A 25,549-nucleotide genomic window follows, 5' to 3' on the forward strand; every position below is an offset into this window, starting at 1 on the left:
GTCAGCTATTGATAAACCAGCCAGTACAAGGCTTGCAAATCTACTTCAGATACTTTCTCCACAATGCTCAGTAATAATATTTATCCCAGATAAATTCTTCTGAATTTTTAAAGTATTTCTTCTTCTTTATTTCAACATGATTTTTATTTTCCTCCAGTGTGCAAACATGTTTATCACAGCTGCATGTTTAAAATCTAAATGTTCTGTTCGTTTCACTGTGTACTAGTAGTATACAGCGTCTTGGTACCTGACTAGTGCCAAATCTATTCAAAACATTTTGTTTCCATGCATAAAATACTGTACTTAAAATTCTCATCATTTCAACTATAGCTGAAGCTCTTCTGTGTGTTTTCCATTTCACAATCCTGTAGTGATTCATGTAATTATCTTAATAGCTTAATGCTATTCTATTTAACTAGTGGTATTAATGTAATAATTGTCATATTAAAATCTAAAAATATTGAATTAGACCTTCTTCTAAAATACACTTTATCACTACAGATAGGTTAGAAGCACCGTAAGATTCTGGTTTTAAAATAAAATTGTTAAATTCATCTAGATAGAGTAATTAATTAAATTCTATGAGACACAATGAGAGAACTGTTTGAAATACATTAGGCGAATGATGAGGGGCAACTTGTTCACCTCACTAGGTGTGTAGTTTGATTTGGAGTCAATTTTTAATGCTCGATTTAGCTTCCTGCACCAAGAGCTACCTACTGTTAAGATGCCTAAATAAAATTTAGGAAATCTGCCTCGTTAGCTATTTATGCTTGTGAGACTAGTGTTGCTGTTAACCAGGAATGTTTCCCTTGACTGGTGTTCTGGGAAATAACAGATTTTTCCCCCTTTTTTTTTTTTTTGGACAGACTTCTGGTATCCGAGAAAATAATCTTTTATCATGCTTAGCATCTGCTCTGCATCTAGTGAAGTATAACTAATACCATACTTCCATAAAATATCAAGCCTTGCATATGAGAAATACGTCTAACGCTAGTGCTAATCTATCATTATTTTATGCTCCTGCTTCCATTTTATTCCCTGTGAATAAATCGTGTGCTGTATAGGGTTATTCTTTCCATGTGTCTATCATTGGTGTTGCAGTTTGCTAATTACATAACTAGAAAATTATTGTTTTTTTAATTGTGTTTTAGGCTTGAGATTGACTGAAAAATTGCTTCATTTTAAAATCCAGCTTGCTGGGAGAAGGATTGGCAGGGAGGAGTCTCATTTTTTGGTGCAGCTTTTACCTCAAAATACTGAAGCAGGAATACATCTGTGCAAGCTGAAACACGGGCCAGGAATTGGCCAACAATACAGAAAAGGTTTATGTAGATTAGACTTGCTCGGATAGATTTAGTTTGTGTTTGCTGATCGGGTTGCACGAAGCGTGCGGTCCAGCGCACCCTCGCGTGTACTTCCAGCTTTCTCACCCTGGCAGGACTACCCGGGGATGTCCAGATGAGTCTGGAGACAAGTGTTTCTCGTTCTGTGACTCTAGGTAGATGACTATCAGTAAAAATGGTGCTTTTGAACTTGGCTAGGACGACAAAGGATTAGTTTGCAGCGTAAGTAAACCTTTTCATTGCTGTCTAATGCCAGATGCATTCAGAGGGAATGCTGAATTGAGCAGCAAAGCTTTTCAGCATTTTCACACGGGCAGGAAAGGCGTAGTCAGACCCAGGCACTGCTGCAGAGAACAGCACAGTGCAGAACAGCATGTTTTCAGTAGCAGGGTTGTGAGGGTTTTTTTGCTGTCCATTAACTAAAAACGTGTGTGAAGCCATCACAGCCTTGGTGCAGGAACTAGCTGTAATAGAAGAGTTTGTACTCGACCGAAAATAGTTCTGTAGAAGTTGAAATCCTACAGTTTTGTATCAGTGCAGATAGTTGGGGTCTGAGTCACCGAAGAACAGGATAGCCTTTCATTCAGCAACCTGGCGTGCAGCATACCTTCCTGGGAGATGGAAACGCAGTAAGATGAGGAGAGAAATTCTGTAAAAAAGAATTGAACTTTGCAAAGACCGGTGTCTGTCACTGCGCTGCCAAACAATTTTGTTGACCCATTGCTTTTTGAACATAATGGAGACTTAACAGCTTAGCGTCCTGTGGAAAGGATTCTCAACAGTTGGCAGTCCGCTGTGTGAAGTACCTCCCTTTTTTTGTTTTGAACTTGTTGTCCGACAGCGAACACTCATTTCCTGTCCACCTTCATAATGAGTGTGTAGCGTAACCCTCCTCTGTCATCGCTTTTCTAGTTTGACAAGTCTGCATCTGTTTAATTGTCACTCCTATAGAGAGCTGTCCCTGTCCTCACTGTGTGTTTTTGTACCTTACCCAGCTCTTTTAAACCAATTTTGAAAGGGAAGCAGTGGTGTCGTGCTGCGTTCCTTGCATAACATTTGACCACCGCAGATCATTGAGATTAACTTCTATTACAAGACCAGTACCTCATTATTCTGTACTAATAATTCAGAGACCGTCATTTTGTATATATTGTTGGTTTTTTTTTCTTCCATATTCTTTCACTTTACATTTCTCTACATTGAATCTCATTTACTGGTTTATTACTCCGTTCAGCAACATTAGGTCTTTCTGCAATCTGCTGATTTTCATCTTTAGTTCTCTGAGTAATTAAATACCAAACATCTTGTTTGCTGGCTAACCACCTTCTTCTCTGGATATGTTGGATAGGTCCGGCCTTAATACAGCCCCATGTTGCATGCCACTGGTGAAATTCTTGCCTAGAAAACTGACTGTTTTCACCCTCTTCTCTTTGCCTTGTAGATAGCCTTCGGGAGGAGGGGTTGAATGCTCCTTCCCCTCCCTCGACAGCTACCTTTCCTCTAGGAAACGCAAATACATGGTTTCCTTTAACTTATAAGTTTAAATAGTCTGTGTTAATTGTATTTCTCCTATCCACACTTTCATTTATGCCTTCCAGTACGTTTGTGACTCATAACTCTAACAAACTCCATTGACCTTTCCCCAGTATATCATACTTATCTGTACGTGTGCTAATTTGGTTCCTTATAGTTTCTACCACTCTGGCCTGAACGTGTTTCAGACCTGCAGCTGTCGGCTTGTTTGTGTTCTGCCAAGCGTTGATGGTACCTTCTGATCTTCAGGTATAAGGTGGTTTTCGGCGAGAGGCTTTGCTTTTGGGTTAATAACGCAAAAACCGCATCCGCGGGTTCTGGAGAGCTCCTGAGTGACTGCAGACGGCCTGGCTCTGCCAACCTGCTCTGCAGCCAGCTTGCCCGTCCTTCAGCTGGAGATGGGATCTCAGTCCTTTGTTTTATTCCATAAAACAAAACCTTCTGGAAAAAAAAAAAAATCTGGAATAAATACTAGGGAGTAATTTATTGCCACTTAATGGGTAGACACATTTGAGAAAAAATAAGTTGTTTTTTTTCCTCCAGCTTGCCAAAGAAGAAAACACACAGGTTTTTTGTGTTAAAAAGGCTAAAAGAGTATAACTAATTTTTCTCTCATTTTCATAACAAAATAAATGTCATGCTGAGAGAAACAGAGTGTTCCACTTGGCCTGAGTTGAAATCTCTTTTAGGAGACTGAAGTAAAAACAGAGGAAATAAAGGACAACCTTTTCAAAATGATTTCTGTTCCCTTACCCAGTAGTTTGGAGATCAGAACGGTTGTGTGTGATGTGGGACACCCGATTTACCCTATCCTTCCCTAATCTGGGGGGGCTGGAATCAAGAGCATCTTAAGCAGGCCACCTAGTGTCGGTGGGAGTTTGTGATCACTCAGCCAGACTCTGTTCTCCTCTGGGGAACGAAATGCTGATGGGAGCTGGATTTATCTCATCTCCCGGGGAGTGCTCTAACCACCGTGCTTGAGAGCCTTTGCCTGTTTCTCTGATTGCGTGTTTCATATGGAAAAGAAATGGAAGGAAACGAGGGAGGCTCTGAATTACCTGCTGCCTGAGGGACCGAGTCCCCCTGTGCGGGAAGGCACAAGTTCAGGACCACGCTGATTTCTTCTGTCCTATCAAAGTTTTTATTTTGAATAAAGCTGCCAAATAGCTGTTGAACAGAGCAAGGAAGAGCCATTCCCTACCTTTGACATATAAGATCCAGTGTATGGTTCAGGAAACATGTTTATAAAAAGTGAAATAATTTCAGCAGGAGGAAGGGAGAACAAATACCTGAGCCCCCTTGGCAATAGTTTGTCCTCTTCTGCAGGGTGAAATACTTGGGTTCAAATCCATTATGGCAGAAAGGGGAGTGCTTTCATCAGGGAAGCAGTCCTCTAACTGGGGTTCATCACCTTCCTGATGTTTAGAGCCATTTAAGTGGCCTTTTAATAATAATAATAATAATAATAATTATGATGATGATGTTGGAAATATTTTGATCAGTCAGAATTTTAAAAGCAAAGCACTCTCTGAACCAACCCAAAATTGCTGGTCTTTAAGAAAAATCAAGCCAGTCAGAGAATTGTAAATGGATGTTTGAGGGGGAAAAAAATCCATAGTGGTATCAGCTCCTGTCCGTATTGGATCAGTGATAGCTACTGACGTGTCCTGCATATAAAGTGATGTTGAGGGCGGTGAGGATGCTCAGCCAGCAGTTATCAGGGTTTGGTTGGCTGATAAAGGCTCAGCGTTCCCTCACGGTGCGGTCTGTGCCACTGCTGGGCACAGAGATCTATGGCTGTGTGTGCACCGGGGTGAATATTCTCAAGTGCATGATGTGCTAATAGCCCTGCTGTCCTGTAACACTTGCTCTGTCAAGATCAGGTGTTTTTCTTGCCGAGGTAGAAGGGAGAAGAAAAATAAATACAAAAAATAAATAATAATAATGTTTTCCCCGAAGAGCAGCGGAAGGACATACCCAAGAACATAACGCACAGCCCCAGGGGTGCTGTTCACATTTCCTCGCATGGAGTCCTGAAAGTCACGAGAACCTCACCCATGTCCATTTGTCAGTCTTGGGAAGATCTGCAACGCTTTGGGTTTTCTTCTGCTGCTCCACAAGCCTTACCTGGCGTGCTGGGAGTCAGTCAGGTCAGAGCTAGCCTGGCTTTGCAATTGGAAAAGGACAAGACTGAAAAGGTCAACACATGCTGAGGCAAGGAACGGAGCTTTTTGCTCTGTTTTGTGTTGTTTTGTTTTAGGGAACTAGGAAGAGAAGCCACTCGGGATGTTTTTGCATCCAGTCCATGTCGTGTTCACAGCTTCACATGTACCCAACGTTATCTTCACAAACCCAAGAAAGAACTGTGTGAGCGCTAGGCTGCAGCACCCCACAGGCATTGCTGGTTTTGGTGTCTCCCAGTTACGGAGATCTTGGAAAGAGAAATTCCCAAAAGCTGTTAACTTTCAATCAGCACGAGCCAAGTGAAGATCCTGCCTGTGCGCACTCTCAGGTCTTTCCTCCAGGACACGGTGTGCCAGCCTTATCCACGTGCTCTCCTGCCTCCCGTCATCTCTCTGAGCCCTCACAGCACGCTGCTGCCAGCAGGCGTGGGGGAACTGAGCCGACCCGGTGCCTGTGCCCTAGCTTAAGGATGCCCGGTCAACTTCATCCTGTGAGTGGCTCCTTTGCTCTTCTTATGATGAAAACTCAGAAGGTGAAAGTGGATTTTGGAAGCGTGAGCAGGAGAAGGTGAAATCCCTTCCTCCCGTGCGTTTCTGAGGTCAGTGTCAGTGAAACCTGGCGAGGTTGGCCCCAGGCTCTGCTGCTTCGCCCTCACCCGCAGTGAGGGATTCAAGTTACTCGGTAGTGCATGTGCTAGGTCAGTTTTATTTCCAGTTGCTTATCATGTGATGCAGTTATATGAAGAAATTATGGAGGTGTTGCCAGCATGTGCACCAGAAGCAAAGTTTAAGCAGACAACGTATTTTTTGTTGTGGTTGTGTGTGTTGTTTTTTTTTAACTCACAGATATGGATGTGTGTGGCAATTTTAGCTAGATGGTATCAGTGAGATAAAGCAAAGTTCAGAAAACAGATATTTGAGTGTAAATTATAATGGTTTCATAAGAGAGCTATAGAAACAAATATTTTCTGCTGAACACTAACAATTCATCTTGCTAAATGCAAGACTTTGTTTTAACCATTAATTACTCACTGAGTAATGTATGCTGCCTTATTTTTATTTCTGCTCAGTTCCTGGGTTTTTGTTCTATACGTAGTTCTGATTTAAAAAAAATACAGATTTTCTTTTTTAAACCGAACCTTGGTTCAATGTCAGTTTAGTAGAATTGCCTCATGTCTTGTTTTCGGTTTTTAAGTTTTATATTTAGAGTAGGATTAGATTGATTTTGTTTTTTCAAAAAATATATAAAGCACAAAAATGAAAACAATGCAATTTTCTTTAATGCTGAAGAAGAGTTAGAATCTATTTGAAAGTTTTGTTTAACGTTACAAGAATACGCTTATAGCAGCTAATCTCTGCAGTCAGAGTTGCACAATTATCAATTGAAAAGCGAGTAAAACAGGTGACACTTTACCTGCTTATCACCTAACAAAGCTGTCATCTTGCTGCTTCATCACGTCACACCTTTACTTCACAAAATTCCTCTCTTAGCTTCAGCAAATGCGAACTTTACTGCACTCCAGCTGACCCAAGCATGATTTTGAGGAGTTCACCGCTACCTTTGTAGTAGTTTTTCTTTTCATTTATGAGAAAATACTTTTGAAAATGTGTTACAGCCTGCTTTTAGATTCAGTTAACGTAATCACCTGTAAGTTTTTTGTGTCTCTGCCATACTCAGCTAGCTGAATGTCTGACCTGGGCATTTTATGCCTGTGAAGGGAATCAATACAGAAAGCTTTGCTGAACTCAGTTTTGTAAAGTGGACTTCTGGAGTTACGTGAGATGCAAAATAGCATTTCCTTTATCTTTCATTTTTTTGTAAATTTTAGAGCAGCAACTTTTCATTCTTACGTGGCTGCACAGCCTTTCCTTAAAAAAAAAACCTGAAGCTCGTTATAAGTTACAAGCTGTTCCATCACAGGTGATTTCAGCGGGCAGTCCAGACAGCCGGGAGCTGGGTGTGTCCCCTGGGTGCCTTGCATCTCCTGGGCAGTGGCCGCAGCCCCAGCGCGGTGCCGGTGCAGGCTGTGCGCGTCGCTGCGGCAGCGGGCGCGCGAAGGAAGCGCAGGAGTTGTGACACAGGAAGGGCTCGGAGCCTTGCTTCACTCGCAGAGGAAGCCGCTCGCTCCCCGGTGTTTGTGTTGCAGACCGTGCTGGGCTTCTCAAGGCAGGATCTCACCCTGCCTGGCCCTCCTCTTTTTCTTTTCCTTTTATTTTTTCTCTTTCAGCCAGGGTTCTTTTTCTTAATGCGTTTCCCATGAGACGTTTATGCTGGATGAGGCAGCAGCAGCATTGACCTACGCTGGCTTTACTGGTTAAGCTTTGCCATTCTCCATTTTATCCCAAACTTTGCTTTAAAGCTTGATTTCGGCTACACAGCACCAGCTGGTCTGTAAAACGCTCCAGCTACCTGTCAGTCGGGGGCAGGTCTGCTTTTCCTTAAATATGCCCATCCCCGATACAGACCCTGCCAGGATGGAGGGGGACCGCGGGTACAGCACGGCCACCTTACGTTTTGGAAACCCCTACAGCTGGCTCCTGTGAGGCACCCTGCAGGTGTACCGGTTTGGTTTGGGAGAAATGGGGAGGGGGTTCAGAGTCTGAAAGGTTTCTGCCGAGAATTTCCTTGCAAGTTTTTTTAAAATTTGATCAAGTTGAGCGGCCGCAATGCTGGGCCAACACGGCTCCTTTATGCTCAGGGGTAAAGCGTGGTCCACGTGGTGCTGGGTGTCCTGCTAGCACACCCTCAGCGACTGCACTGCGTGTGCAAATCTGCTTCAGGTCGCCTAAAGCAGGAATAATTCTGGAAGTTTTGAAACACTGCGTATTTCAGTGGTTTAAAAAATAAAGTGTGCCTATTTACAAAAACTAATCTGTGCTTTTTATTATGAGCAAAAGTATAATTTCATCATCTAGAAATACGCATAGGAAGTGTTGCTGGGTGAACTTGTAGTAATCAATAACTTGTTTAATTTGATGACAGTTACGTTAAGTATTTAATATGGAACTGTGCCGTGGCTTAAAATACCTTTTTTCTGTTGATTTCTCTGTAAAAGGAAGATTTTATCACCTGGCTTTCCACATCCTATCATGCAGCATGGATGTAGAGATGTAGGCAGTTGCTCAGAGTTATTTTTTTTTAAGGTTATGTTGTAATACATCATTGCAGCAATACTTTCTTGTAAGTATGGACCAAATCTCAGACACTGAAGCACAAACAGCTTTACATTGAATCAAAAGATACCTTGCAAATAAATCATTATTTTCTTTAATCGAGCTTCAAAATTGTTTGACTTTTGCTGTTCAAACACAGATTCCATTCATGTCTTAGGGAAACTTTTGAAGGCATGTGCAGAATTGTAATTTTCCTCATTTTTTTGGAACTTAACGCAGTTAACTTCCAGCAATGTCTGCAGCTGGCTGCCTAATAAAAATAACTTGCATTCCTAGAAACATTAGGTTGTACTGAGGGCAAAAATGACTAAACAGTTTTCAAAATGTAACCCACATTGTTACATTAAAATGTTTTGTCTTAGTATTAAGCTAAACTAACAGCTTAGCTGCAGTGATATCTAGCAGTGCTTTAATTAATGTGGATTATCCATCTACAGAAAAGTTCTCCTGGTACTGTATCAGTTTGCTTTGGTATCTTTGGATGTCCTCCATCTATTATTTTGAACCTATTGAAAGGCTTCCTGATTTCTGTTGCTTTAGTGATTTGTCTTTTCTTAATGCATGGAATACTCGTGTGTGGTTGCAAGAAATACAATAACCAATATTCTTGTGGTGCAAACAGACAGTGACGTTTTTATGCCTAAGAGTGTTACACTGTCTTTCATACCAGTTGTTATTTTAACAGGCAACCTCTGTTTTGTTTATTGCTCGCTGACTTCCTGATGTTAATGGAGTGAAACTGTTATAATGTAGGACTTTGTTTTAACATAGTGAAATTTTCTGAGCAGTGTTGAACTCAAAATATGGCTTTCAGTTAACTAGGAGATAAGATGCTGCAGCAATATATTTCTAGTTTGAAAACTTGGGGGCAGATTAAAAATGCAGAATTGTTCAAGTTCTGGTTCTGGAGAATTTTCAGCAGCAGACTTTTTTAGACTTTTTGTAATGAAATCGATGAGTCTCTCAGGCAAGGTAGTAATATTATGATAGTGTTGTGTCGCAAGTCTAGCAAGGTGTCCTGAGTGTAGAAGTGCTGTAGCAGACCCCTGTTGCATGACTTTGGCTTTTCCTAGGTACACCAGGTCGCCGATGAAGCAGGTCTGCCACGTAAAGTAAGCTCCACAGCTCTCATTTTGGTCTCACAAGTGAAGAAGACAGGTTCTTGGTGGTGTATATAGATAGCGAATAAAGAACTTTTCTCCTTTTGTATCCAGTTCTTTCCAGACCCATTTGGTTTCTCAAAATATTAGTGTGAGGAGTTGCCTGTCCTTGCCGCGTGTGCCATGTCCTCCTTACCACGGTTAGCTGCAGCCAGGAGCCGTGAGGCACAACCTATGGGGTGGCCAGGGCCAGAGTGTTAGCTGTTGTTTTCCAAAAGGACATCCTTACAAACAGGGCAGTGCTCAGTGATGCTTTGCAGGAATAAACTGTTCAGCCGTGGTAACTCTTCATAGATTGGAAAAAGAAAATACTGGTTTGAGGCTCGGTTGTGAGAGGAACCTGCTTCAGCAGCAACAAAACTTGAAAACCTCGTCATCTCTCCAGGGTGCTTTTTCTGCTGGTGACATTGGTGTCCCTTTTACAGCTCCGCTGGCTGTCACTGGCCAGGTTGCTGCTTGCTGGGCACCCAATGGGGGTGTGCATTGCCCCAGTGGCACACTGCTGCTGAGGAGCCCTACCTGCTCCTCTCATCACACCCGTCCTGCCCCGCTCACATCATCACCTTCCTCACCCGCTTCTGTGGCTCTTCGCACCCTTTAGTGAGGCTATAAATACTACGAGAAAGCTCTGTGCTTTGATTTGGGTAGGTTTGGGCTGTTGTTTTTTTGTGGTTTCACACTTTTCCCCCCTTTGTTTTGGTAGCTTTCAGCTGGCTGAGCAAGCTAAGCTTGCACAGCGGGGCAGCAGGTGAATACCAGGGGCAGTGGAAAGAAAAAGCTGGGAGAGTACATGGTTCAGGGGGAACAGCAGCAGCAATTAATTATTAAATCGGCTCAGCCTGTCTTATCTAAACTACAATCTTAAAAGCGTATCTTTTGGAAAGGGCATCTGACCTTGAAGATGAAAGATCTGCTGTTTGAATTAACCTAAAAGTGATGTTTTCTGGGCTATGCCTGTTCAGATTTGAGTGTTTTTCCTGCTAGTTGGTATCCACAGACTGATGAGATATCTTAAGATTTAGTGGCAGTGTGTTATTTTTTTCCCCCAAAAAGGCATGCTCGTCTCCAACAGGAATTCAGAACCCTAAAAGGGGATGTGGTAGGGAGAAAGTTTTAATGTATGGAGTGAGCCTGCTCATATTATCAAAAAACACAGAAACTCTGTCAGGGACAACATAACTAAAATTCCATATGCAGTGTAGAAAATGAGAATTAAATAAAAACAAAAAGTGGTGGGGCCTGCTGGGCTGCGTATCCAGAACATTGGCTTCCTCAGCACAGCGTTCAGCAGGGAAGAGGCAGCAGATTGAGCACAAGTTTCTGCAAAAACTTTGTGAATTTACCTCAGAACAGCTTTTATTGTACGTTATCTGAGCACATGTATTTAGTGAGAACGCACTGATGTTATGGTTTTCTCAGACTGGAGATCAGAACTAAAGAAGTAAGAAACTTGGTATGTTTGAAACATTTTCACTCTTTTTTTAATCTTAGAATTTGGGGGGAGGGAGAGAATCTGGAAGTCTGAGGGTGGTACATGTGGTCTCAGAACAAATAATGGAGAAAATTAATGTGTAATTAGTGAATAAGCAAATGTAGGAATAATATCTATATTCCTCCTATGTATACAGGTGACCTTTAAGACATATTTTCTGAGTGTACTTTTTATGTACAAAAGGTACAAATATACGTCCGTATGTTTAGATAAATACTCTCTGGACTATTTTCCCAAAGTATATATTGAAGTTAATGTCCACAAGCAAGTAAATACTGGTTTAACAATTTCAAGCAACTTCTACGCAACTTAGAGTACGTTTTTGCAATACTGTCAAATGCATATATCCACATTACATGAAAATAATTGTGTGGATATCATTTAAATTTAAGTCACTGATTCTAATGCACTACTAGGAGACTGACTGAACCAAAACCTTTTAATTAAGTCAGTAAGAGATATCAATATTAATTTGAATTGAGGAGTCTGAAGAAATACAAGTTTGGGGCACTCGTGAAGATTTTTATAGCATTGCACAGATCAAGCAACAAATATGATCTTGTTTGCTCTAAGTAGTTAATATTGGAGACCTTTGCCATCTAACCCCTTAAGGAAGCAAGGTGCATACAAGGACTACAGCAGTAAGCTTAAAACTCTACAATATACAGCAGCATTGCTGCCATTAGAAGTATAATTTTTGTGATTTTTACTTGTGCATTAAATCTTTGCATATCATTTAACATGAATCCTTTGCATCTAAATACTCTCTAAAAATACTCAGAAGCTTTTGGAGTCCTAGAGCAGTGGAAAAGGTTGCACAGGAGAAGTAATGAAGGACCTGTTGTCTTCCTGAGCTTGCTCTAAGAATTGCAGGTCTGAATATTGGAGAAGGAATGTTTATTCCTCTTAGGGTTAGTTTCATCTCTTTCCCTAGATGCATGTAAGCCCGATGCTGCACCCAGAGTGGTACTGCTGAGCTCCGTGGCACTGGGGAGGTGCCCAAGTGTTCAAATCATCTTCTATAAGTAATTGAGAACAAGGTCTGGTTTTTATATGATTGCTTACAATTAGCTGTAGCTACGTTCTGGGAAGACAGACACCTCTTGGAATTTCAGCTTGCTTAGACAATTTGGGTTAGAAGTTTTACACCAAGAAAATTGTGTTCAACTCCAAAAATAAATAGTTTAATAGTTTATTTTTATAAATAGCTTAATAGTTTAATAGTTCATTAATAGTTAATAGTTACAGTTATTAAATAGTTTAATAGTTTATTTTTGTTGTTACAATACTTTATTTTTAATGAGAGAAACTTATGTCTAAGGATCCCCTAGGGATCATGGCCAAGAAAGAGGAACCCATTGAATACGAGCTTTCTGAAAAGCTGACGTTTTTCCTAAGAAAGCAGATAGTGGGTTGTCTTTTCCTATGCTGGTAAGGTACTCAGAGCTGTTTTTAAACTGTCACTTGAATGTCTATTGACATCCAAATGGGCAACAGCTTCTTGGCCTGGATACAGATTGAAAAGGAAGAGACCTGTACTTGTCATATATCTCTCATCAGGCAGGATGGGGCAAACATCTTGCAAGGACTGACTGGAATCAAGTGAAGGGACTGAAATTACTATTCCCTGCCTGAAAAATGGACAAATTTCAGATGTGCAGACAGAAAAAAAATGGAAGTGGGTGTATCTCAGGCCTCCTAGGGTTTCCCAAAAATAATAGAATAATTTATGGGTTTTAGGAATGAACTGTTCAGGAGTAATGTATGCCTCAGTTAAAGCTGTGTTCCTCACCTTCCAGCCTTCTTGTTTCCTGGAGGTTAAACACGAAGGCAGAATGCCGTGGCCTTTCTGGAGGAGCAGCTCTGAAAATTTGGGACTGCATCAGTCTGATGTGCAGGAGAACATAAGTGTAACTTGAATGTCTGTCAAGCACCACTTGTTAGTCAAGGATTTGTACTTTTCTTCAGTACAATAATAGTTGTTTGATTTGTTTATGAAGATCTGTGATGCTTCAAGAGTAGCAGGAGTGTTTTATAGGCTGCAGACATAGCTTCGTAGAGTGTATTTCTGAAAATAGATCAGACACTTGATCTACTGGAGTTGTCGAGTCGGGGTACTGGGAATTCATAGAAATCTGTTTGCTGCTAAATATTGTTTAGATATGACACCTGCCAGTAATTTTTACCAGCAGTCTGCAGAAATGATCAGCTGGAGCTTGAGGGATTCTTCTGAGATGATCTCTGCAGACAAAAGCAGTAGAATTTTGGCTTTCCCAAATGTTCTGACCTGTACTGCTCTAAAAATCCTCTTCTGTCCACTGGTGCTGAGATATCCATGGCACTGAAACACTAGGAAACTGATTTGGGGCTCAGAGTGAGATTAATATACAATTACAGAAAAACCTGAAACACTTAGTGCGGCTGCTGCTCAAATATATGAGCTGGTATTTCATTTCTGTGCTGGGTTAATTTTTTTGCCTGAAGTCTGCTCTGTTGTTTTTGCCAGTGCTGAACTGCTGAAGCTGTAGCCTTGTTTCTAGGTGGGAAAAAAGCCTGCGTGTTGACCTACCTAGCACTACGAGGAAACAAAATTAATTTTGTCCCTATTTTAGGCCCACGCGGCTTTAGCAAGAAACACGTATACTCCCAACAGATTGGACTCTTGTTTCTGCATCTTAAAGTTTTAGTCACTGAACACGTTGCAGAGTCGCCAGTCTCCACGTACTGGGTGCTAAGAAATGTCCCCAGGGTCAAATAGCTTAAAATGTGAAAGCTCTCCGACAGTAACGGTGTCCATCAGAAAAGCACTTCTTAGATTTGAGGCCTTCTCTTGAAAATTCCTTAGGAATATTATTTTGTTGCACAGCACCAAAGAAGTTTCTCCAAAGTGATGCTGGCATGTTGTCCTTTCTTAGCTGGGACAAGCCCAGCTCCATCTGTCCAAAGCTAGCTACAGAGGTGAGATGTTTTCTTTTCAAATTAGTCTTAAAAACACCCTGATAACATCTTCTTGCTGACATCAGGCGTGTTAATGGCTGATTTTATGCACTGGCAAATAGGCAGTCTCCTTAATATTTTTATGTAGTAGTACTATTACCTGAGCCACATTTACAGACCCAAAAAAGCAGGCTACAAAGGAATCACTTTGAGCTGCTCCATATTTCTTAACCTAGTTAAAGCCTCTGCAACGAACAAACAGAGTGATCCTTTATTAAAAAATAAATAAATAAAATTATTTTCTGTATTATCCACGATGATACTGTATTTCTCACCCTTGGCTTGTTTTGTTTTTAACCTTTTTTTTGAAAGATTCTGGGTTGTGTAGTTAAAACTTCCATATCAGAATTGCAGAGGTAGAAAGCAATTACTTGCAATGCTTGCTGCGTATGATTGAGTGCACAACTTGTCTGTCATTAGCACGAGCTGTCTCTGTTAGTAGAGCATTTTCTAAAGCTATTTACTGGAAGTTAATCTATAAGGAAAATGTTTGCGGTCTTCATCTCTACTGAAGAAGACCTCTTAAATTTAAATAAGAGTTTTGATATTGTTGATGAATTCCCCTTTTTAGATTGAAAACGAAAGCACTGGTTATGGCTTCCTGAAACACTGGCTCAGGCAATCTATTGATGGATCACTTGAGACACCTAATATTAAGATATGGAAAACTGACAACCTCCTGGATGTACCTTAATCAAAAGCTAATATTAGCCTTGCTTTTCAAATAGTAGAATTTTATTTTTCAGAGAGTTGAAAGCATCGTTGTAAAATTATATTTGCTAGGCTGTTTGCATGGTTACTGTGCGCCCCTCCAACCCACATCCCCCCCAAAATAGTGTATTGTTTTGTTTTTACATGGAAGTTAACCCTTCCTTAACGTTAACCTCTGCTACAATTTAAATTTTCAGAACCATGCTGGGACTTGCATGCCATTCAAGGACTGGAAGGCAAACTTTGCCACACGCGGATGTGAGGCAGCAATTGCCACTCACTTGCCATGCTGTCCTGTGGCTCCCCAGGATTACCCATTGCAGGGTGCTCTGCCAGCTGCCCTGCAAGCACCAGCCTGAGATATGCAAATGGGCATTAGCAGTGTCTGTAGCATCCTAGCCATAAGTGATGGAGTATGCGACACAATCCGAATTTCCCTTAAGCTTTTAATTTGTCAGCTTTTTATCAGCATGTCTGTAAGCATTTTTACTTAACTATTTGTTTTATTTATTTACACATTGATATTACCTACTACTTCTGTACTTATTACTTGATTACTTTCTCTTTTTTTTTTTTTTAATACTATTTTGTTTCATTATTCCTTTGCTGCTGTGATTACCTCTTCTGTGAGGAAAGTGTACCTACAGGGTTAATGTTTCCCCACTCAGAAATCCCAGAAGCATTTAGTATTGTTTTGGTTAGGTAGATTCATACCCCAAATATACAACATATTGTTTGGTTTTGTTTTTGTTTTTTTTGGGTTTTGTTTTGTCATTTTGTGTTTGTTTCTTTTTATTTCAAGCCCCGCATTGAAATTAAACGGGAAAAAAAAAGTAATTACAATAATAATAATAATTTAAAAAAAAAACAGGTTCTGTACCTTCAAAGATCTGTTGGCTCCATTACTGGTCTGCCTGGGCTCCATTTCGGGTCCAGTGGGTCGGGATGTCTTGAATCCGGTTCTGTCTTCTGCCCTATGGAAACTGCTGCCAGGAGGACCCGAAGTGCCCCCTGAAGAGCTTACTTACCGTGACTAATCTCTGAGAGTGCTGCTTCTGTATTTTCACACTCCTCAACCGCTTTCTCTCTCCTTCCAGGGCCTCAGGCAGAGGATTCTGTGATTAAGAAAGAGACTCGGATAAATTGGGGCCGTTTCCTCGCCTGCCCCCTGGGATCCCCACAGAAGGCAGGGAGGGTGAGCAGCCGGGGAGCGCAGTGCCCCAGGGAACAGCTTTGAGCTTAATTTCCTGGGGACCAGGGCTCCATGCATGTGTGCAAATATATGCAAGTTAAATCCTGAGATACTTGTTAAGTGCCTCATGATGTGGGCTTGCATGTGTCAGAGTATTTTATGTTGGTCTCTGCTGTGAGAATAAATTTACATTCAACTGGGGTCCCGTGCTAGGCTGCTGCAAATATAGATGTTTTTGGCTTTCTGTACGGTCTGACAACTGCTCTGCTGCAGGTGGAGCAGCTTCTGCTGACGGGCTGTACCTGTGGGCTGTGCTCTTCCCCCTTAATGAATAAAAGGGGAGACTTACACCTGAGGAAGTATTTCCAGATAACGGGCAACCTAGGATTCCCAGCAGTGGTCAGCTGCATGTGGGCTTGCTTGAGAGGTGCTGTGGCATGTGGAGCTCTGCTGTGGCAAGCCCAGCTTGTTCACAGAGCCCTTCATTTCTGGTAAGGTTGTGCGGGGCTGGCTGGTTGTGGGGACAGGAGAGGGCTTGGGGGCAATGCAGTGCCCTGCAGCAGGGCCCTCATCCCATGTCCTCTTGGATGTGACTGTGTAAAAATCAAAGATAATAAGACCTCAGAAGTGTAATCTTTTAGTATTGTAAAGAATATGCGTTAATTGTGGTAATTTCTGTGCTGTGAGGGTGACAGAGCACTGGCACAGTTTGCCCAGAGAGATGTTGGAGTCTCCTTCTGTGGAGATATTCAAACCCCGGCCACTATTATATCCGTGATTATGTATATGTGTGATTCAAATTAATTACTGTGTGTTATTCTGTGGAGTTTAGCCAGTGCTACAGCCTCAGAGAGACGAGGGGAGCGCATAACCTGGCTGGAGAGGCCAGGGGTTGTGGTAGCTGGCGGGGCGTTCCTCCGGGTTTTCCTCAACTTGAGGCAGGAATTGGACAACTGCTCAGAAGAGCTGGCGTCTCCTGGGCCGCTTGGCGAACCTGTCGCCTTTTGGCCTTTCCCTGATCAGGGCGCAGAGGTTAAATAAATAAATAAATAAATAAATAAGTTAAAAAAAAAAAAAAACCACCGAATAAAGCGGCCCCGGCAGCCCGCCCCCCGGCCCGCCAGGGGGAGCCCGCGGCCCCGCGGCGGGCAGCGCAGCGCAGGGCGGCCCCGGGGGCAGGATGGCGGCCGGGGCCCGGCGGGCTCGGCCGGAGGAAGCGCTGCCGGCCGCGGCCCCGCTGCGGGGGAGCCGGGCGAGGCCTCGGGCCACAACCGGTGCTGGAGGGCTCGGGCAGGCGGCGGCGAGGCGGCGGCAGGTACCGGGGGGTGCCCGGGGGGTACCTGGGGGTGCCCGGGGCTGGGGAGGGAGCACGGAGCGCGCTGGGGCCGGCGCCTCGCGCCCCTCTGAGGAGGCGCCTCAGGAGAGCGCGGGACTTTGCCCCTTCGCTTATCTGTGGTGGTTTTTTTTTTATGTGTGATTTTTTTTTTTTATTCTTTCCAGCCGTATCAGCGTGCTGTTGTGCAAGTATCGATCGCTCGCGTTGCCTGCCGTCTCGGGGACTGATGTCTCCTGCGATTTTCGTGCTTGCACAAACCCCCACGAATTGCGCCTGGGATTTTGGCTGGGGAGCAGGCGCTGGGTGCCACTTGCAGCCGGCACTGCTGTCCCTTCAGAAGGGTTCAAAAAGCACAGAAAAGCTTCAGCTGGACCCATACCTGCAGAGGAGTTATCACGACTTCTCCCTTTTTCATAGTATGTATTTGTACGCCCTCTGCTTGCACCGTCACATCTATTTCACGTGCCGTGGGGTGCCAAAAAAAACAGTGCAAGCTCCATCTGACTGTATCGATACAAGGTAGTGCTTCAGAAATACATAATTCCTACCTTTTTCTCCTTACTTGATTAATAACATGACAGTGGTACCACAGCAGTTTAAACACAGTCTGCCACTATAGTGGGAAATTGCTGACTCTCGAATTAGCAGCTGTCAACTTCTTAATGGACTTCTTTATGTAAATTCCATAGAGCTTCTTAAATAAAGAACAAGGGAACTACCGAACGTTTGCTTTTGGAGGCTTCAGTATGGCTTGAATTGTGTAAATTTAAATTAAAAGAGAGTACTGTCATGATACTGAGTTATTCTCTAAATATATCTGATTTCTTCCAGTTTGGAGTTATTGGAAAGACAAGGATTGCCTGCAAGCTTTAAGGGCTGCTTACCATCAGCTGTAACATCGGCATTGCCACTTCACCTCTGCTGTGCTCTAGTATGGATTACAGCTCAGTTACTTTCTGTATGCAGCAATCACAGCTTTCCTCTATTTGTACTAAAAATTTGGGAAGAGAAAGAAGTTCTTTATCACCATTATGTTCTTATTAAACAGTTATAACTAAGTGACCCTAGAAAACTTGTATGGATTTTCCGGGTCGGAAGAAAACCTGCTTGTTTACCTGAAACCTGTGTCAGCTGATGGAGGGGTTACCTGTAAATCTGTGGCAGTTTGTGGCTGCTAAATGAGCTTTATCTGTAGAGCTAAGGATGTTCTGAGGTATCTGACCAGTACTGCTCTATGTTAATTAAACTACAAAACCGGCATAGCATAATTTGTTTACAAGTGGCCACATAAAGATTTTGACAGGTAGTTTTAAAGGGGAAAGCAGAAGTCATACAGAGGTAGTCTATTTCACCACAGTCTGTTGCCCTTTACTACAAGAAGGAGTTTAAGGTGCTGGAGCATCCCCAGAGAAGGGCAACGAAGCTGGTGAGGGGTCTGGAGAACAAGTCTTTGAGGAGCATCTGAGGGAGCTGGGTTTGTTTAGCCTGGAGAAAAGGAGGCTCAGGGGAGTCCTCATCATGTACCTTGACAGAAGCTGTAGTGAGGTGGTGATCGGGCTCTTCTCCCAAGCACCAAGTGATAAGATGAGGGGAAACGGCCTCAAGTTGCACCAGGGGAGGTTTAGGTTGGGTATTAGGGGAAATTGCTTTACTGAAAGAGTTGTGAGGCTCTTGGAACAGGCTGCCCAGGGAAGTGGTTGAGTCACCAGCACTGGAAGTCTTCAAGAAACATTTAGATGTAGAACTTAGCGTGGTTTAGTGGTGGACTTCAGTACGAGGTTGAAGGTTGGACTAGATGATCTTAGAGGTCTTTTCCAACCTGAATTGTTCTGTGATTCTGTATAATAATTTTAAAGTAACCAGGAACAGAGTTAGGAATTGCTTGCAAGATTTGTGATCGGCGAATTGGCATAAGATGATTAGGGAGAGTCCCTGGTACAGAGTGAATGTAGGCACCTTGTGAAAGCGGGTTCCCTTTGAGTGCAGCGAGTCTGCGAGCCCATGCCTCGGGACAGCCTGCCAGAGGAAGCAATTGCTGAAGGACTGGAGGTGACCTTATTGTAATTCGCCCCTCTCTGATCCTACACCGTGAGGCAGCCCTGTATTAATACAAGGTTGGAGGCAAAGGTGAACCAGGAACCTTCTGAAAGGGAGGCGGAGCAGGTACAGAAATCGCATCTCTGGTCGCGGTACGGCTGCGGCAGTCACACGCAAGGTCCAGTGCTGGCCTCCATGCTTTGCCCCGGGGCCCTCAGGCCATAAAATTTCACTGCCCTTCAGTAAGTGTCACCTCTGAAGTTCTGTGAAAGCGTTTCACAGCCTGTTGCTAATCGTGTTCCTGGCTAGAGCTGATATCTTGTGGCAGGGGGAGCAGTAATGGAGCGGAAAGTTTATTTAAACACAGCTCACATGTGTGTGCTTGACAGATACGCGGACAGTTTACCTGGAAGCTGCAGGCTGAAATTTGCTGTGGCAGAAGCCCACGTGAAGGGGAAATACCTTGGGCGTATTTCCTTAAACCTTACAACAGTTGAGACTCAGCGCAGTGCTTTCAGGTCGTGTGTTTTGCATTTCTGGTCTTTCCTGGTTCAGTGGCATTTGGCGGGGGGGAGGAGGGGAGCGTTGGCCTGTACCTTGTTACAGTAAATAAGAGGCGAAAACTTGTAAACCTTCTGCTGATATGAGTCGTCAAACATTTGGCAAAGTCTTTTGCCTCCCAGTTGTTTATCAGTAATCGAGTCTGCTCCCTTCTAGTGCTTGTGATGCTCCAGCATTAGTAAGTACTCAAAAAAAAAAAAAAAAAAAACATACACAAGATGTGCAGATAATGTACAGCAGTAGATTTCTCTTCCGTTTTTGTTGGCTGTGTTATACTACCCAAAATGTATTAATTCCTAATAATGAGAATAAATTTAATGTCTTAAGATAAAATAGCGAAGACAATAAATCCTCTGTAACTTCTAGTGCTATCAGCTTTTAGGTGTTAGGCACTTGTAATCTAAGCAGATAAAACAACTGGAACTGCCAGAAGTCTCTGATAAGTAGTATTGGGGTGAACTTTGGTTTTGAACTTTTTTTTTCCTTGAATTATTTCTTTTTCAGACTTTAAGAAGCCTAGAATTCAAGGCATTTAGGACTAGGGAGAAGGAAAGGAGGGGTTTAAAGGTGGTCGATTTAGCACCTGCAGATTTCCTGCAAGTGTTACAGTGATGTTCTTCTGGGATAGATCGCTGCTTTCTCTACCTTGTGTTCTCTACCATGACACTTCGGTTTTTGCTAGCCTTTGAAACTACTTTAAGTAGTTCCATGCTATAAGTTGCTGTCTTCGGTGTAAATAGGTATTTTCCTTTCAGTATTTAGAAACAAGGTCAGTTGCTCAGGCATGGTTCATTTTGGTTCTCTTGTTAGCCATTGCTGGTTAAACCTACTGCTGTGTCTAGCTACCAATTTGCAGACTCAGCAATAAGCTTTAGAAAAGCCTTGCTCTGTGATCAATTTGCCAAATACAGAGTGTAGTTCCTCCTCTGTAATCAAGCTGGAGTCAGCTGATTATAGCTGAGATTTTTCATGGCAGCATCCTGCATGTTGTCCTCCGTCTGCCTCTTCGGCCAAGTTACTCCCAGAGCTGAAAAAGAAAAGAATTCCAAACTCCTCCAATTTGGAAATATCTTGTATTATCTCTAAATAGTAGGATTTCTTTCAGCTATAGCAGCATCGATTTGATGAGGAGAGACAACTTCCAGAAGGGTCTAAAGAGCGTAAAGTCTCTTCTGGAGTCTGCTGTCTCCTGGTAGATGGGAGAAAGGATTCAGCCCTGCAGCATGAGCACAGATAGCTTGATTCAGAGGAAGCAATTGGCAGGTAGGAAGCAATGTTGCTCTTTTGTTCCATTTCCTTCCCTGTGTACCTTTTTATTTCACTGCTAATTACAGGGAAATTTTGGCTTTGTGGCCAGGAAAACCGCTTCAGCCTGGACTGGTACCGTCTGTTGCTTTGTTTTCCTTTCAGTTAGGAAAACGCTTGCATTTGAAGTTTCCCCTTACTTTAAGTATCTGGCTTGAGTGACCTGGCTGTAAATCATAACCTCAAGTGATCTTGCAGCTCAGCCCCTCAGCACGGAGGCCATCCCAGCTGTATTTGGGTTTTTATTAGCGTTTGCCATGCTGGCTGGTGCTGGCTGCTGCGCTGTCACAAGTATCCCGCTCTGGTCGGCAGCGAGCTCCCCGGAGTCCAGGCGGAGGACAGCCCTGACGCAGCAGGGCAGGAATGCACGCAGCCAGCTCTGCCTTGACGCGGGGCCTGAGTTAACACAGCTCAGGACCTGGGGCACGGGGCTAATGCTGCAAGGCAGTGCCTTCAGCTGGACTCCGGGCCCTTTTCCCCGGTGTTCTTGTCTTTGGAAATGTCATACGGAGACAACCAAAGTGCCTCAGTTTAGATCAAAAAGGACTTCGGCCTTATGCTGGAAAGAAGTTGTTGCATTATTTCCAGACCCACGCCAGCCCTAGAAGTATAGGAACATTTGCACTGAGCTGCATGTAGGCTAATGAGCCCAGCTGGAGCTCATTTGTTTCTGCATCTCTGGTACAGATAATCTGACCATGGATAATTGAGTGTTGACTCTATAAATAACCGTCTGTACACTTTGCAATCCTACCCTTAAAACTGTTTTCTCCTTCCTGTTAGCTCCCAAGCTTACTCCCCTTGTAATGATTTCTTGACTGCCAGAGGTTGCTCTGTCCCCTGACAAAAGGCTGTGCTGTGCTGTTCATTCTTCCCACCTGAAGTGACGTGACACCAGCTCAGCTCCGATGGGAAATAATCATCCTAAAATGCTTTACCTGTGCTCCGAGTGACTCAGGTGGTTTAAATCAAAACCAACTGATACATGTCAAACATGATACCTTGGGAAGATGTTTAGTGCATGCTTGTTCTCATAGTTAAATATCTTCAGGCAAAACTGATTCCGTATGTGGACTCGCTTACAAGTTGGACTTGCAATGATCTTGGTTTGTTTGTTTACAAATCAAGCTCATCGGTGCTGAAACTTGCAGGAATTACTTTGAGTTGAGTTATGCCTGAGAAGTGATTTTTTTTTTTTTTTTCCCCACTGAACTTGTGCAATTAATTACAGTAAAGTAATTAGGGTGCCTCATAGGAAAAATAACCCCTGTCGTCAGCTGGTGAGTTTCTACATACTCATTTTGTCCTAAAAGTTTGTATAAAATAAACCATGTGTGTGCTTCTGAGAAGATGCACAGAAAGTTGAAACCACCTGAACTGGATGGCACTGGAAGTGGCAGGAGGGAAAGCTGCCTTGCACGGCCGTGCTGTCACAGCCTTGCCATGGTGTAGAGATCACAAATGCACCTCGGTGTGTAGCTGTAATGGGAATCACCTGCCTCTTTCCCCTGTGCCACTCCTGCCACGCTAATATGTGGCAGAGGCAATACAACATCTTTGACATGTATCAGTCTCTCTCATTCAGGGCAGTGATGGAAAAACTGTTGGTGTTATGACCGGGTACAGCTTTATGCCCAGCAAGGCTTCTGTAATGCACGGAGTTACTTGCAGTGACAAATGGGTAAGACACGTTCAGAGGTAGAATACCAGGTGCATTTCACATGGATTGTCTTAAGCTGATTTACATCTACGTCGTTTATGTGCAGTTAGGGCTGAGTTTCTTATTTTGCACTGTTAGATGTCAGAAATGATGCAAGTTAAATTAGAAACCATCTTTTCGGATCTGAAATTGTAAATAAATGGGAAACTAAAGGAACTCTGAAGGAAAAGAAGCAGCTAACAAAATGCCTTTACAGGTAGGCCTTTCAGCATGGTTTGCTCACAGTTTTCTTCTGTAGCAGGGTGAGGGTTTGGGGTTTTTCTGTGTGGATTGTATTAGTGAGAGAAACAGGAATAAATGACCTCTTCGGGAATTATTTTGGACATTCACTTTGGAGGCTGCGATTTAGGGGGTTATAACCTGTGGGTATTCCCACAGTGTTCTAAATAATAGGGTTTATTACTTGTGGCAAATGAGGTGCCTGAAAAAAACGCATGAGCTGATTTATCTAAAACACTGGGAATGAAAAAATACTGTAAAAGTAAAAAAAAAAAAATACTCTAAAAAGCTCTTATGCTGCTTTTATTGCAGGTTTGATAATACGGATTGGAACTTAAATACAAGCTCATTCAGTTTTCAGAACAAAACAGCAGTCCTCTCTTGGGCAGGTGTGTTTGGTTAACTTGATTTTTAAAAGATGTCAGAATATTCCAAAGGGATTAATTTGAGGCCAGGGAATATCCATGAGGAGTAACAAATACACAAAAGCAGGTAAAAAATACCATATACATTTTTCAAATTGAGTTTTCCAGAAAATAATACTAATAAGGCTCATGTGATTACAGTGATTCTGGCTGAAGAATTTTTAACTCCATGCCAATTTGTCTTCAAAGAGGCCAAGTTTCAGCGATTTTGTGAAAATCAGCAACTGTGAGGAGACACCTTACTGTGCCCCCAGGGAACAGCTTTCCTTGTGGCAGCAGCACACTTGTGCTGGTAGTTGTCATGTGTGTACCTCTAGACCTTGCTGGGGGAAGTTGGTGGGACAGGGACCACAAAAGACTCTGGATATGGGATGAAATGTAAGGGTGCTGTGGGGTGGAGAAGTTCAGGGTAACTGAGATGGAGAAAATCTAGGGATCAAACCCATGGACTTTGAGAAAAACATTTTTCATAATTTTTCTGTTTATGGCACATCTGGTTGTTAATATAGAAAAAAAAAAAAAAAAGAAATATGTTGTTTCACCAGATGCTGGGTTTGGATCCCAAATAACAGAGCTGAAAAAGCCAGAGGCTTTAAATAGTAGGTTACATGCAAGTGCTACAGAACTATTATTCTGGGCCAATTTCAGTAAGTTACAGCATTGTTTTGGTGGAGTCATGAAATCTGGGTATTTTGCTTAAACAAGGCTCATCTTGCTGTTAAATTTGTTTTATTCTTTTGCCTATAGAGGCGTTTTTAACTTGTGGAAGTATGATGGCCTTCTGCTGGTCTGTGTGATACGGTTCGCACCATTAGCTCAGTTACCTGCAAAACCATAGTGATTGCGTTCAGCTTTGTAGGAGCTGAGCACCGCTCGTCTGATCAGTTTGGGTCTGAGTGTGGAGAAAATACGTGACACCTAACCCTGAGCTCCTTGTGGAGACTTGCCAGGCCACCTCAGCTGTCCCTCCGTACTCGTCTGTGGCTATCTTAACTACCAAAAGAAGTGTTGTTTTCTCTCTGCTTAGATTAAGCAAAACATTGAAGAGGTAGAAGTACAAATTTTCTGTAGTAGTCTTATTACAGGGGCAACATCTGATGAGTTCCTGAAACATTAATGTATATAAATTATTTTGTAAATATCATTGAAGATGGAGGTAGGTAAAATATTCCGGGGTATCTCTGAAAAATACAAGTAAATGAATAAAAATGGGTATCAGCAAATGACCTTGAGTGTAAAAGATCTGCCTTAGGCCCAATAAAGGGCTCTGCTACACGGTATGAAGCGTGAGGGAGCAGCGATACCAAATTTTCCTCTTTTTGCAACAGTCTGGAGTAAAATTATTCCCCAGATTCTTTGGGGAGTGAATAAATGAGTTGCTTTTAAATTTATATTTCTAGTAAACTAGTGTGCCGTTCCTAACGTTATGTTTAATATTGGAATACAACGTTTAGTTACATCCAATAAATATCCTAACTAAAGATTTCTCTTCACGTACACAGATCACCCACAAAATTCTTACTTGTCTGTGGTGCTGCCTTTGCCTGAAAGGGAAGTACTATTGCTTGACAACTTCGTAGGTTAGGGCTGGTAGTATATTTCCCTGATCTGAGAGCAAAAGTATTACCGCCACTGGAAATATTATCACCACTGGTCAGCAGGTAATAAAATAGCGCAAGAGGATGGTGAGGGCTGTCCTTATGGCATAAGCGCAGGGCACGAGGTGTAAGATGCACTCACCCCACACCCTCCCAGGGAATTCGGGATGTCTCACAGATTTCGTGTTGGGCTACCAGGGCATCTCTTCCAGCAGAACTGGAAATTTCCATGCCTAAGCTCTCCTTGCTTTTCTGTAGTAGAATGTCACGCAAAAAAACAGTGTGTGCCCGTGATTCACTTGCTCTGTTAGCTCTTTTTTTTGCCCAGGGATTTTTGGTCTTTCTGAGCTGAGGAGAGCGTGTAAATTGTGATAGAAAAACAGGTGGCTTTCCTGCGGTGTCAGGTGGCAAATAGTGATTGCACGTAGAGAATTGTGCCTCCAAAATCTCCAACGTCTTTTTTTTTTTTAAGCAAGTTAATATCCTAAATCATTAGTATCCCCTTTTAGAGCCGAAGAAATAGGCCTTGGCACCAGCATTAAATCTAGGTCTCCTAACGG

The 25,549-nt window shown here is 42.7% G+C and overlaps 1 protein-coding gene across 4 annotated transcripts in view; it reads left to right on the plus strand.

Moving 5' to 3' along the window:
* ATXN7L1 (ataxin 7 like 1) overlaps positions 1-25,549 on the plus strand; it is a 114,329-nt gene that overhangs the window by 48,993 nt on the left and 39,787 nt on the right. Inside the window, exon 1 of one of the 4 annotated variants that reach the window (XM_084498361.1) lies at positions 16,978-17,103. The exons of the other annotated variants lie outside the window; for them this stretch is intronic. The gene's annotated coding sequence lies outside the window, so the exon portion shown is untranslated. Of the gene's footprint in view, positions 1-16,977; positions 17,104-25,549 lie in introns of those variants that run through there. 4 annotated transcript variants of the gene reach the window in all.

This window comes from Aythya ferina (genome assembly GCF_964211825.1).
Source record: "Aythya ferina genome assembly, chromosome: 1".
Classification (NCBI taxonomy): Eukaryota; Metazoa; Chordata; class Aves; order Anseriformes; family Anatidae; genus Aythya; species Aythya ferina.